We start from the raw sequence: 13,216 nt of genomic DNA on the forward strand, positions 1-13,216 counted from the left end.
GCCTGACCATCCGATCCCGTTAGTCGCCTCTTACGACAAGCTGACCAGTTCTCTCCCGGGTGATAACGAGTTTACTGACTTTACTGATACATGCTGTGTGTGTTAATTTATGAAGCAGTTATCTGATCCAACTCAACAAAGCAAAATGTTTATCAATCTCATTAGATGTATCTATTTAAATTCATAGTTTGTAATGAAATTATTGTCGAGGACATGTATTTGTTGTGGAAATCTATCACAGCGAATAACTTGAAATACTAGTAATACATTCACTGAGGTACGATTGGAAAGCAACCTGTCACCTTTATCTCCAGGAACCACAAAACATACACGTTCAGTGTATAAATGCTACACTGTATTTTGACGATTAGAATCTAATTCTCTGCTCAGAGAACCGATGAATAAGTAAGCAATGCCTTGTGCGACAAAGTAAACGCAATCTCCTCCTTGCAATTTCGCAGACTGTGAAGACTGGGAAGATTTACTGGCCAGACTGGATTTTTACTAGCCACGGGCTAGCGGGCCAGGATAATACGGAAAGTACATGAACAAACTACGGTACAGCTTGTAGTAGCAGTGACAACTGCAAATGCTGCGGATACTGTGACATCAACCGGTCGTGGAGTCAGCAACTACTTACATGCACTAGTCCTGCTGATGAAGCACCTGCTCTCAAACAAAAGGGCCTTGTCAGCTCTATCGATTCCTCCCAGACAACCCAATACATATATCACCCTGATCACTGACAGACTGCAGGGCCTTTAGGAGCATTACACACTGAATAGATCATTGTTTACCTCTACAGAATACAATACATATTGCGCGCTACCGTTAAATTACATTGTCGTCTACACACAGTAGAGACATCCTAACTTCAATCTACAGAACAGTCTACATACAGTACAATATATATTACCAACCTCCTATGGATGGATGGATTGATGGATGGATGGATGGATACATTCATGTCTCTACACAGTACAACGTCAATGAAATCTAATCCTTGTCTGAATTGAGCACACAGGTTTGTTTCGGCAAATATATATGAATCAACTGTATCATTTGAAGCCTAAAGTAACAACGGCTAATTTTCGGAAAGTAATTGTAGAATTACATCAAGCCATAATTTTGCTACACGTCGATACATAAAATATAACAATAAATCATGAATCTCCAATATTTATCGGTTTTGGGAGTGAACATCGAAAAGTATAGAGAACACTCCTTTTTCACAAAAATGGCTTCAGTGTTCTCATTTTACAGAGATGAAACCGTCACTTTTACTTTACGAGTTTGTAATGAATGACATCGCTATAAAACAACGTACCTTTTGTTACCGAAGAGACGTCGTTGATGAGAAATCGATATCTAATAAAGGGCAATGATTCCTTTTGGAAGTGTTTAAAGGTTTGTCAGCGGGCCTATGCTGAAAGGCTGGCAGTTGTAGACGTCTTCTTGATACTTTCAAAATGAAGCATTTTCCTTAACCGTTGCCATGGTAATAAATTGTACATCATCTGTAGCGTGGTATCACATCAGGTAGTATCGCGGTAGTGAATGTTGTCATGGTCGTTGATGCTTTGTTCATATATAATTTGCCAGACATCGAATACCGAGAACTCGGTTGATATTTCACGTGTGATGTTGGAGTTCAGAGCGACATTTGAGCTGTACATATGTCGCTGTTTTTGATTTAATCTATGAACATTTATTATGACACATCACATATTAAATGCCATGGGGATGTTTTGATAGAATATATAAATATATTGGCGTTACTGTCGTATCGATATGTCTCGTACATTCACATTTACCTTGAACTTTTCTTAGCATTTAACTATCAATATTTATTTAAAGTTGTGAGAATATATCACGCATGTGTTTTTCAAACTGTTTTCTGATGTTACATGGCTAGTGCATTAACAATAAACATGTAAAGCTTAATCGTTCCATTACGTTATTGAGAGTATACACTTCCATGGCAGTTTTAAAACGTGGCTAAAGGCATTGTCGTTGACGTCTTAAGACTGCCGACGGTGCAGATGAGTGAATCAGATCAATAACACCAAACACCTCAATAATTGATTCGTTGTGACACCACACAAAGTAGGTTATTGCACCTGGCGCCCCTTTTATATACACGAGTGTATCTGACTCCTGAATATATACATGTATATCTGACAGCTGAATAGAGGCACATGTATGTCGGACTGCAGAATATATACACTTGTATCTGACAGCTGAATAGAGGCACATGTATATCGGACTGCAGAATATATGCACTTGTATCTGACAGCTGAATATAGGCCCATGTATATCGGACTGCAGAATATATACATGTATATCTGGCAGCTGAATAGAGGCCCATGTATATCTGACAGCTGAATATATACACTTGTATCTGACAGCTGAATATATACACTTGTATCTGGCAGCTGAATAGAGGCCCATGTATATCGGACAGCTGAATATATACACGTATATCTGACAGCTGAAATAGAGGCACATGTATATCGGACTGCAGAATATATGCACCTGTATCTGACAGCTGAATATATACACTTGTATCTGACAGCTGAATAGAGGCAAATGTATATCGGACTGCAGAATATATACATGTATATCTGGCAGCTGAATAGAGGCACATGTATATCGGACTGCAGAATATATACATGTATATCTGACAGCTGAATAGAGGCCCATGTATATCGGACTGCAGAATATATACATGTATATCTGACAGCTGAATAGAGGCACATGTATATCGGACTGCAGAATATATGCACTTGTATCTGATAGCTGAATAGAAGCACATGTATATCTGACAGCTGAATATATACATGTATATCTGACAGCTGAATAGAGGCACATGTATATCGGACTGCAGAATATATGCACTTGTATCTGACAGCTGAATAGAGGCCCATGTATATCTGACTCCTGAATATATACATGTATATCTGGCAGCTGAATAGAGGCCCATGTATATCTGACTCCTGAATATATACATGTATATCTGACAGCTGAATAGAGGCACGTATATATCTGACCGTGTGCGTGCGTGTGCACTAGCCCACCGAAGCACCATGTCCCCACCCAAGCACGGTATAATGATTCGAGTCCTTGTCGCGTAACATAAAGTAACAGATTCCACTGGGTATAGAAGGCAAAGGCAGTGACAAAGTCATGAAAATGGATCACAGAAAATCATTGTTCTACCTGTAACTAACAATTTTCACTAACAATGTGATGGGTAAGTAGACCAAAGAATGTTACATGGCAGACCAGCATGGGTATTTATACAAATACCAGAGAGAGAAACTATAGATTAATCATCTATCATATATATATAAGCATTCGAGTGGATGTGTTTTAACACCGGAACACAAATATATCTTAACTTGTGATAAAACTGGAGAAATATACACCTTTAAGTGACAGCGCATTTTGTAAATACGCAACCGTCTACATGCACAAAATATTCTTTAAACTCCTCTAGTGCGGTGACTGTGTTATTTGTCCAGATACATACACGCATAGATGATATAAGTTTTAAGGCGAAGCAGATCAATTTCATAATCTTTTTGTCGCAGTTGCTGCCTCGGCCTGCATTGCGGTATTGATCAGTCTTTGAAACACCGAAAGCTCTATCAGACTTCCTCTCCCCTCCTTTGGCTTCACTCCCGCCCTTCCAATCACCGGAGCGGCCAGGGTAGGATTTCTCGTACTCGAGGGAGAAGTCGGTCAGGAATTCCTTGATACCGAGCTAATGAAAACTCGATCAAAGTATGTTCTTGACCGCAAATGAATGGACTTCATTGATTCTGTCACGCTGCAAGAGAACTTCACAATATTGCTGCAGCCATTTCAAGGTACCAATTCAAGACTTCTGCAGCGCGAGGTTCCTGGTTTTCTGTGTTGAGTTTAATGATGCCACCTTGAAAGTTTGGTAATATAAGCGAGCTGGTCATAAACCAGCAGTAAGTCATTGATTTTGGTGGACTGGACTTCGAAATTAGAGGATAATTGGAACCGAATTTTGAAGAGTTCTTTTTACCCTCTCACGTAATGGTTTACAGGTCGCTCTATACTATTGCAATTGGTATGTGCATTTTGAGCATCTAAGAACATCGAATACCGTCGACTCTGAGCAACTTCTTCCACCAGTCGATATAAATATCTAATTGGACATAAATGATAAACTCCGTCGTCTTGGAATCTATTTATCTGTATTAGATGTCTGTTCGTAAGGCACAGTTTCTGATAGCCAGCAAATTACCCATAACATAATAAAATTCTGAGAAAAGGCTAGTATGTGGTAGCAGTGTTCGAATATGAGGGGGATAGAGCAACTTTTTTGTGTGGATTGAGGGTGTACGTGGAAAGTGAAGCAGGTTCTAGACGTTAATCACTTTAACGAAACCCACGACCACGAGTTGGCTACTAACAACCCAAAACCATACTGATGGTGAATCTGGAATTCGAAAGTGCCATTCAACTTTACAGAACGAATTTTAGCGCTCTGGGCGATCGGGTCTACAGGGGTTTGATACACCAATTAATTCTGTTTAACAGACTCGAACTAATCGAGATAGCGACATGTAGGCCACCTAAAGATAACTCTTGTTCTTTTCGACCCGTGAAGATCGGGTTAGAATTGATCTTCAGTAACCCATGCTTGTAAGAGGCGACTAACGTGATTGGGTGGTCAGGCTCGCTGACTGGATTGACACATGTCATCGTATACCAATTGCGTAGATTGATGGTCATGCTGTTGATCCCTGGATTGTCTGGTCCAGACTCTATTATTTACAGACCGCCGCAATATAGCTGGAATATTGCTGAGTGCGGCGTAAAACTAAACTCACTCACTCACTCTTGTTCTTTTCGCTTAATGTCATTGTCTTCACGCACACACTCTCCTCTACCGAGCGATGTTCATACCGCCCTTGTACTACCTATCCCTCACAAAATACTATTCCATCGTGTGTTGATGTTTTTCATGACTTCTAAATGTTCAGAAAGTTCGATCAATACTATGTAAGAGTTCATGAAACCCTATAATCCCCCTAACCACATTGCAAACAGTAAAAGCCACCGTTACTATGACGATGATGTATGTGTATCGTCTATACATATGTTATTTATGCACTAGCATGGATTCAGTATGAATGGCCGGGAAATATCGACAAATACTTACTCTTGATGAGATACATCATATGAATAGATAATTCCCACTCTTTACAGACATCGAATCATACATACATATTCACATTAATATCAAACATTTACCCGGTTTGATAAACACAATTCTACCCAAGGACATTTTCGTTCATTGATTGAATTAATTCAGATCGGGCTGCCACTTTGTCATGAAGCTAGAAAAAGCAGTAGCACGAAAAACAGATTACGACGGAATGGCATGGAAACTATTAATTATATACTACATCCCAGAGTATGTGTCAGCGTCAGTACCAACACGGCTGTTTATCTGTCAAGGTCGTGAAGAGATTGCTAGTTCACGTTGCAGTATTTACAACACGTTCTGGTGTTGGCTGGATGGAAAGATCAATGATCGAGCTACAGTCAGATACCACACGGTGTAAAGGATGAGCGATAAGTCTGTTATATCATGCCTCCTGACTAACGCCACTGGCCAGTCATTGAACTGGCTCTAACTAGCGGCCTTCGTCGTTAATAACAACAGGCTCTCATTGTGATTGGGTTTTACATCTGGAAGCCTTCATCTAGACGTTCGATATCTAATGAAGTGGTGCTTACGCTGCTTGCAGCAATAAGAGAATGACGCCTACCTTGTTGTAACAGAGAGATTATACCTACCGTGTTTATAGCAATAAGGGAATATCGCCTACCTTGTCGTAACAGAGAGATTATACCTACCGTGTTTACAACAATACGGGAATAACGCCTTCCTTGTCGTAACAGATAGATTATACCTACCGTGTTTACAGCAATAAGGGAATAGCGCATTCCTTGCCAATACTAAAAGATTTTACCTACCGTGTTTACAGCAATAAGAGAATAACGCCTACCTTGTCGTAACAGAGAGATTATACCAACCGTGTTAACAGCAATAAGGGAATAGCGCATTCCTTGTCGTCATGGAGAGATTATACTTACCGTGTTTAAAGCAATAAGGGAATAACGCATACCTTGCCATTACAGAGAAATACCTACCGTGTTTGTATCGGGAATAACGCCTACCTTGTCGTAAGAGAGATTATACCTACCGTGTTTACAGCAATAACGAGACTAACACCTACCTATATGATGGAAAGATTATACCTACCGTACAGCAATAAGGGAATAGCGCATTCCTTGCTTATAAAAGATTTTACCTACCGTGTTTACAGCAATAAAGAAATAACATCTACCTTGTCGTAACAGAAGATTATACCAACCGTGTTTGCTGCAATAAAGGGAATAACGCCTACCTAGTGGCATTGAAGGGATCATGCCTTCTGCAATGAAAGCAATAACACCTAACTATACTATTGAAGGGATAGTGCCTTCTGCAATAAATGGAATAACACCTACTATGTGGCATTGAAGGAATAGTGCCTACTGCAATAAAGGGAATAACACCTACTATGTGGCATTGAAGGGATCATGCCTTCTGCAATAAAGGGAATAACACCTACTATGTGGCATTGAAGGGATCATGCCTTCTGCAATAAAGGGAATAACACCTACTATGTGGCATTGAAGGGATAGTGCCTTCTGCAATAAAGGGAATAACACCTACTATGTGGCATTGAAGGGATAGTGCCTTCTGCAATAAAGGGAATAACACCTACAATATGACATAAAACAGTACATGCCTATTCCAATAAAGGGAATAACAAGTACTATATGACATTAAAGAGTACATGCCATTAATGAGATAATGCGTACATCTGTCGAGGGAATAAAGCAAAGCCCTATCAAAGTGAAGATATTATGTCTACCGCCTTAAAGTGAATATATAATGCTTGTGTGTCAAAGGGGAGACCAAGTGCCCTACCCTGTCCTTGGAGAAGAAATCAGCATGCTATGTATTATACGGCATAATGCTAACATAAACGCATGATTGTTCTAATAACATGCATCGTTGTTGCCAATAGCTTATGTAAGATGTAATCTACTTGAAATTTCGTTGGTTGATGTGCCTAGATCATATTTGATTTCGGTTATCTATCTTTTGATTCAAACTGGTTGTTGACCATTGAAACTCTCGTGAAAATGAAGTGTGCACCCTCTTTCTCAAGAGCGTGCACGCTCCCTTTCTCAAGAGTGTGCACCCTCCCTTTCTCAAGAGTGTGCACCCTCCCATTCTCAAAAAGCTGTATTTGCCCCTGTGCAATACGGTATATATGCCTATGATCCCGTATTGGGCATGTCATTCAAGACACCACGACATGCTGGATGTACCTACTGATACAGCTACACCTGAGTTCAAAGCACTGTATCTCTGGTGGCCTCACCTTGCCCCAGGTCAGACCTGGCCTGGTAATCACCATGCATCTGGCATTTGTCTTACAGTACGGCACAGACTGAAACAAAGCTTATACCGGGGAAGCGATAGCGTTCCACAAATTATACATGTACACTATTATACACAATTGTGCAAATCGGCATGTGACTCTTATAATAAAATATATATCTTCTTCTCTTCTTCATATACAGGTTTTCCAGTCATCACTCAAACTGTCCCGACAGTACATAGTTGGATAATATGACACAACATAATGTCAAGTGTAAAGCAAGGTAATAGTTGTTGGTATTAATGTATAAAAGCTCAACCTGCCCTTCTCTTTGTATATATACAAGACAGACTTCGGTGCCATACGAGGGTTCCACCGAAACAGGCATGACTTAACAAAAGAACAGATGGGCGTTTTCCTAACCAAACAAAGGGCTCGTTTTCGTTGCAAGACGTGGATGAGTCACGTTGAATAAATGATTCAGACAAAAATGCATCCACTATAGTGTCAGATCTCATCTCTTTATCTGCACACTTTGCCATTATCCAAACTGCATGCTATCAGTCACGGAAGAAGTCGTCTTAACACTAACGTTAATCTATGAACTGCGAGAAAAGATCCGGTTTCGAGTGAGGCCACACGAGCAACCTTTTACTGATGTCGGAGAACAAAAGAAGAGGGGGGTGGGTCGAAAAGAAGGCTTATAGGGAACTCCCAATTAATATATTACATCGTTCGTGATCGCTGTCGTAACTCCTACCTTCCGCACGAGTCTTGGCTCCAGGAGATTCGTATGTCTATCCAAATCCTTGTTCTGGTGAATGCAAGACGTTTAGCAACAACGTGAGCTATAGTGAGGTCCGCCAGTCGGCTATAAACAGGGTTTAAAGGAGGGAGTTTGTTCATTGCAAGCTCCCCGCGCAATTATTGACGGGAAATATTGATTCAGAAGTAACCATGTTAAGCCCGCCGTGTCAGCGCATTGAGCCAACCTAGCTACACAATCGCATCAGCTGATTACAAATTTCTTCTCATTGGGCACTATCCCTTAATAAACATTCTATTGGGTAACTGTGGAAATTTTAGCCTTAGTGAGAGCGTTTAGGTTCTGAAAATGTTATTTGAATGCATGACAATCAACCATTAGTAAGTAGGCAATATATCTACAGACACCTACATTGCACGATTAATAATGTAAACTTTGACTAATGAACGAACTATAGAAGACGGGTTTGTCTATCATGGTTTGAGGTGTTTTTCATTTCTATTTACCATGATACCATGCTCGTTATCGAGACGCCGAATGAGTTCAAGATACAAATTTATTATCTGTAGCTTAATATCATTGAACTGTTAGGCAATTCAACTGAATTAAGTCAATTTCGTTTATCTAATTCATCCGCGCCCAGATGTTGCCTTTGTTAGTATTGTCCATAAGATATTCGCATGTGTGATAAAATCTATAGCTAGCAGCGGGGTTTACAGGTACAGCTTCTACGCATATATGTATGAGGTCAATAATTTGAAAGCTAGCATAATGTTATGTTTATACAATATAGACCATAATTCAAAACATTTACACAAAAATACATAACTGTGTAATGAATTCCAATACCTGAATGAATTAATACTAAAAAAATGAAACTCTAACGGTATAAACATCCATGACAAACATACAGTTCAAATCATTCGACTTTAGACATCTTACACTGGTGGTAACACCGAATGTAACGTGGATGTATGTAGAGTATTCGCAAAGATGACCTACCTTCAGGCAGCAATTTTTAAGGTATCAATGTCCACGTTTTACTTGTTTAAGGGTAAGAGGTCTCCATACGCTCCTGTCACGCTCATTTGAGGGGTGACATACATTCGGTGGAGCAGAACGATGGATATGTGTTGGTAGCCTCAAGATCGATATATAACTGATAGAAAGGCGAACGTCTCCTGTGCGCTACGTCACTGACAGCTGTGCCGGCGGTAATCGATATTGCACACGCGCTCTTATCACACGCATCAAGAGGTTGTTTATCTTGAGGAAATTTAATATGCATCGTTCGTTGCTTATGAAAGGTTTAATCTTTAATATTACTGCGTGGGTAGTTTTTGTGTGATTTCATATATTATTATTATAGAAAGCATATGGCCTAAACGTTAGGGGTGAATGATCATGGTGCAATGACGCCATTAGCCTATATCATCAAAATAGATTTCAAAATCTGGCCCCAGAAAATCAAGCCCTTGGGGTCACGAGCTAATGCTTTAACCACTGTGCTATCATACGGCCCTTCATCCATATCAGAATTTCTAGCTTTTAAATGATGAAGTTTGAACATGATATTGGTTCGGTTGACGTCATTTTTTGATGAATTTGACCATATCTAAATAACACATCAGGGTGGCTGAAAAGATCCAAACTGAATGTGAAGACTGCTTTTCTTTTCTTTTCTTTTCAAAACAAACGTTCTTGTCAAGAGTAAGGTCACTTATTTCACGACGGTGAGGTGCCTGGCCTCCACAGCTGCACAAGCAAGCCCACGCCCCCGTGTGTAAAGTCCCAAAATCACGTTTAAAATGATTTCTCAAGGTTTGCAAGAGGTGGAAATCGACAGGTACCAGAGGCGGTGAATACAGCGGATGCGGGATGAATGTACTGCCACAGTCATGCCTTGCAACCATGGCGACAACAGGCCCGCGTTCTCCAAGTGGAACAAACACCTCTAGTCACACGGTTGATGTTCTCACTCTGGTTCTTGGTCAGGTTAATATAATATTCGCAATTAATGGTCTGACATTCTGGGAAGTAGTCGAACATGTAAGAATTCCTGTCGTATACCAGAAGATTGAAGTCATTAGCTTTCCAACAGACTGAACATTCTTTGCCCACTTGGGGGGTGGGTGTGTGTGTTTAAGTCCCCCCCAGACTCGTCTATGCTTACAACTCGCTCAGCTTAATGAGCTGGGTCTGCTTATCACGAGATGGTGTACCTGACCGTTTCTGATCAGAAGTCGAAAGCCTTGAAACCTCCTAATGCGCTGGTACTTCTTGAAAAGTTCATGTTCCTCAACATGAGAGATGCCTCCGTATTGGCTATGTGGTGCTTGGTTAGTGGTACATTATCCACAGTTATATCCACAATTGTTGTCAACATTTTTTTCAGTGATGGCAGTTGAAGGTCTTGTTTTGGACCATCCTCGAGTCTTCAAGGATCTGTCTTTTTATCGTGAACTCTTAACATCTCTCAACAGAGGCAAGGAAAACATATGATCCCCTGAAGTTGACATAATGACGGCTGTTGGAGTTGGAGACATTTGATGACTGAGCGGGGGCAACGTTTTTCACTTCTACAAACAAAGAATACCTCATAGGCGGAGCCAGAATTTTTTTAAAGGGGGGGGCTGTCGGGGGGTTCGAACCCCCTGAACCCCACCTTGGCTCCGCCATTGCAAAACAGTAACTTCAATGTGGTCTTTAGTCATTTTCGGGACCCCCACCCCTCTGGATCCGCCTCTGGATCCGCCACTGTACCTAGTTACTCTGACTGCAGAAGTATGCTGCCAGGTTATGTGCTCGGTTCAGTTGTTGCCTATACACATGAAAAGGTATTGTACGTATTACACACAATGTGTTAAGTCTGTGCAACACTCCCTTCGTACTAAGGCTTGGAACGTTTCATCCACATCCCTTGTCAACCCTTTGAATTACATTTGAAGATACACATAACGGAGAGGATATACGTAGGTCACTTTCTTTATTTTCTAAGTTTCAGAGCACATGTTTACTCCTTCGCCTGATGAAGAAATATGTATGTATACTGCGAAACGTTGTGTTCCTGACAACTTCTTTTTTTCCTCCGTACGTAACACAAACACATTTAGCATGATAAACACACCGATTGTTTAAATGTAAACGTGAGTTCACCGGGAATCAATATTTAAGCAGGTGATACGGACCTGACAGAGATAGTCATGGAGATGCACGCTTGCTAATAAAAATCTTTACAATCACTAACCTGGTTGACGTCACCCACACAACACCACAGGTGTTGCTAAATCAGTGTGTGTTGTTTAACGCCGAACTCAGCAATATTCTGTGACGGCGGCCCGTCTCGAACAGATAAACCAGTGACTGTTATTGCCAGCAGCGTCCCACGTGGTCCCCACCAAGACAGTGCAGAGGCGGATACAGAGAGGGGGTGGGTGTGTGTTGCGGGCGTCCGCATGAGGAGCATTTCCCTCTAACATGTGGACTAACACCTCAAAACTCCTGCAGTAAGTGAATGAGTGAGTGAGTTTAGTTTTACGCCACACTGAGCAATATTCCAGCTATATTGAGGCGGTCTGTAATTAATCGAGTCTGGATCAGACAATCCAGTGAGTAACAGCATGAGCATCGACCTATGCCACTGGGATACGATGACATGTGTCAATCCAGTCAGCGAGCCTGACCACCCGATCCCGTTATTCGCCTCTTACGACAAGCATGGGTTACTGAAGATCAATTCTAACCTGGATCCAACCAAGGCAGACAACCAATCAACTGACAAACCTACCTTTTTTTGTCGCATCTCATGACAAAAATGGGTTATTGTATTGTAATCTGGCATCGTCACTCGTTTATTAATTATCAGTTCAGCAAATATCTTGACGACACTATCACGTATTTTCGCAAGTCAATGCTCTGAAAAATACAACGAAATTATGAAAACCATGAATTACTGTGACAAACCGATACACAATATAAAGTAGCATCACTTAACATTTATAATAAGGCACGAACACAACAAATACATCTTCCTACTAAAACTAATCTTCCAATAAATGATTAAACTCACAGGTGACAACAGGTAAGGAACTTACTAAAACTAATGTTTCTATCTTTATCCTTTTCGCGCCCACACAACATTCCTGCATGGCCATATCTACCAGCGGACGATTGGTAAAAAATATTTATGTCGGCATATATTTATAGCACTTTATTTCAGTATATCCAACGGCATTTATGTAAACGCGTATCACCAAAAAAAGCCTTCATGACAGTTTAGTTATTGCAATGACATGAATCATTAGCGCATTTTAAATATAAGGCGTTGCTATGTGACGGTGTCCAGCGCTCGGGTGTATCACGGAGATAGTTTCGACCAGCCAACGTTTACTGTACCTGCAGAATGCGATCATATTAAATGACTATTTCTGGGAAACAGATGGCAAGCTATCAAATGGTCAGAGTTCTGTAACGCGTGTATATTACAGACCAAACGACCCGATTATTCAATAGCAATATTCCAGCTTTAGGGCCGACCTGTAAATAATTAAGTCTTGATCAAATAAACGAGTTAGTGACATTATGACACACAATCAACCGACTCACTGAGCCAAACCACGCAGTTCATCCAGTGGATTACACAAGTATGGGTAACCCGTGAAGATCCGGGTTAGCATTGGTCTTCAGCAACCCATGCTTGTTGTCAGAGGTGACTAACGGGATCGGGTGGTCAGGCTCGCTGACTTGGTTGACATATGTCATCGCATCCCTATTCCTCGTGATGCCAATGAATTGATTGTCTGGTCCAGACTCGATTACTTACATTACCTACAGTTCGCCGTGATATGGCTAAAAATCGTTGAATGCTGCGTTGAACAACGAACAAATCAGGTATGGGTAGCAAGGAATCTATGCTTACTTACAATCTAAAAAAGCCCCTTAAAGTTAGTAAAGTTTTACTTTAATT

At 40.7% G+C, this 13,216-nt stretch overlaps 1 protein-coding gene across 5 annotated transcripts in view; it reads right to left on the reverse strand.

Moving 5' to 3' along the window:
* LOC124291706 overlaps positions 1-9,422 on the reverse strand; it is a 43,974-nt gene extending 34,552 nt beyond the window's left edge. For 3 of the 5 annotated variants that reach the window (XM_046728770.1, XM_046728768.1, XM_046728771.1), the window contains exon 1: positions 9,253-9,422. The gene's annotated coding sequence lies outside the window, so the exon portion shown is untranslated. Of the gene's footprint in view, positions 1-1,327; positions 1,425-8,244; positions 8,372-9,252 lie in introns of those variants that run through there. The other 2 variants (XM_046728769.1, XM_046728767.1) reach the window with 2 other exon arrangements.
* Positions 9,423-13,216: the final 3,794 nt, after the last annotated feature.

Source organism: Haliotis rubra, unplaced genomic scaffold (assembly GCF_003918875.1).
Source record: "Haliotis rubra isolate DU_JTF1 unplaced genomic scaffold, ASM391887v1 Scf5, whole genome shotgun sequence".
NCBI classification, from domain to species: domain Eukaryota; kingdom Metazoa; phylum Mollusca; class Gastropoda; order Lepetellida; family Haliotidae; genus Haliotis; species Haliotis rubra.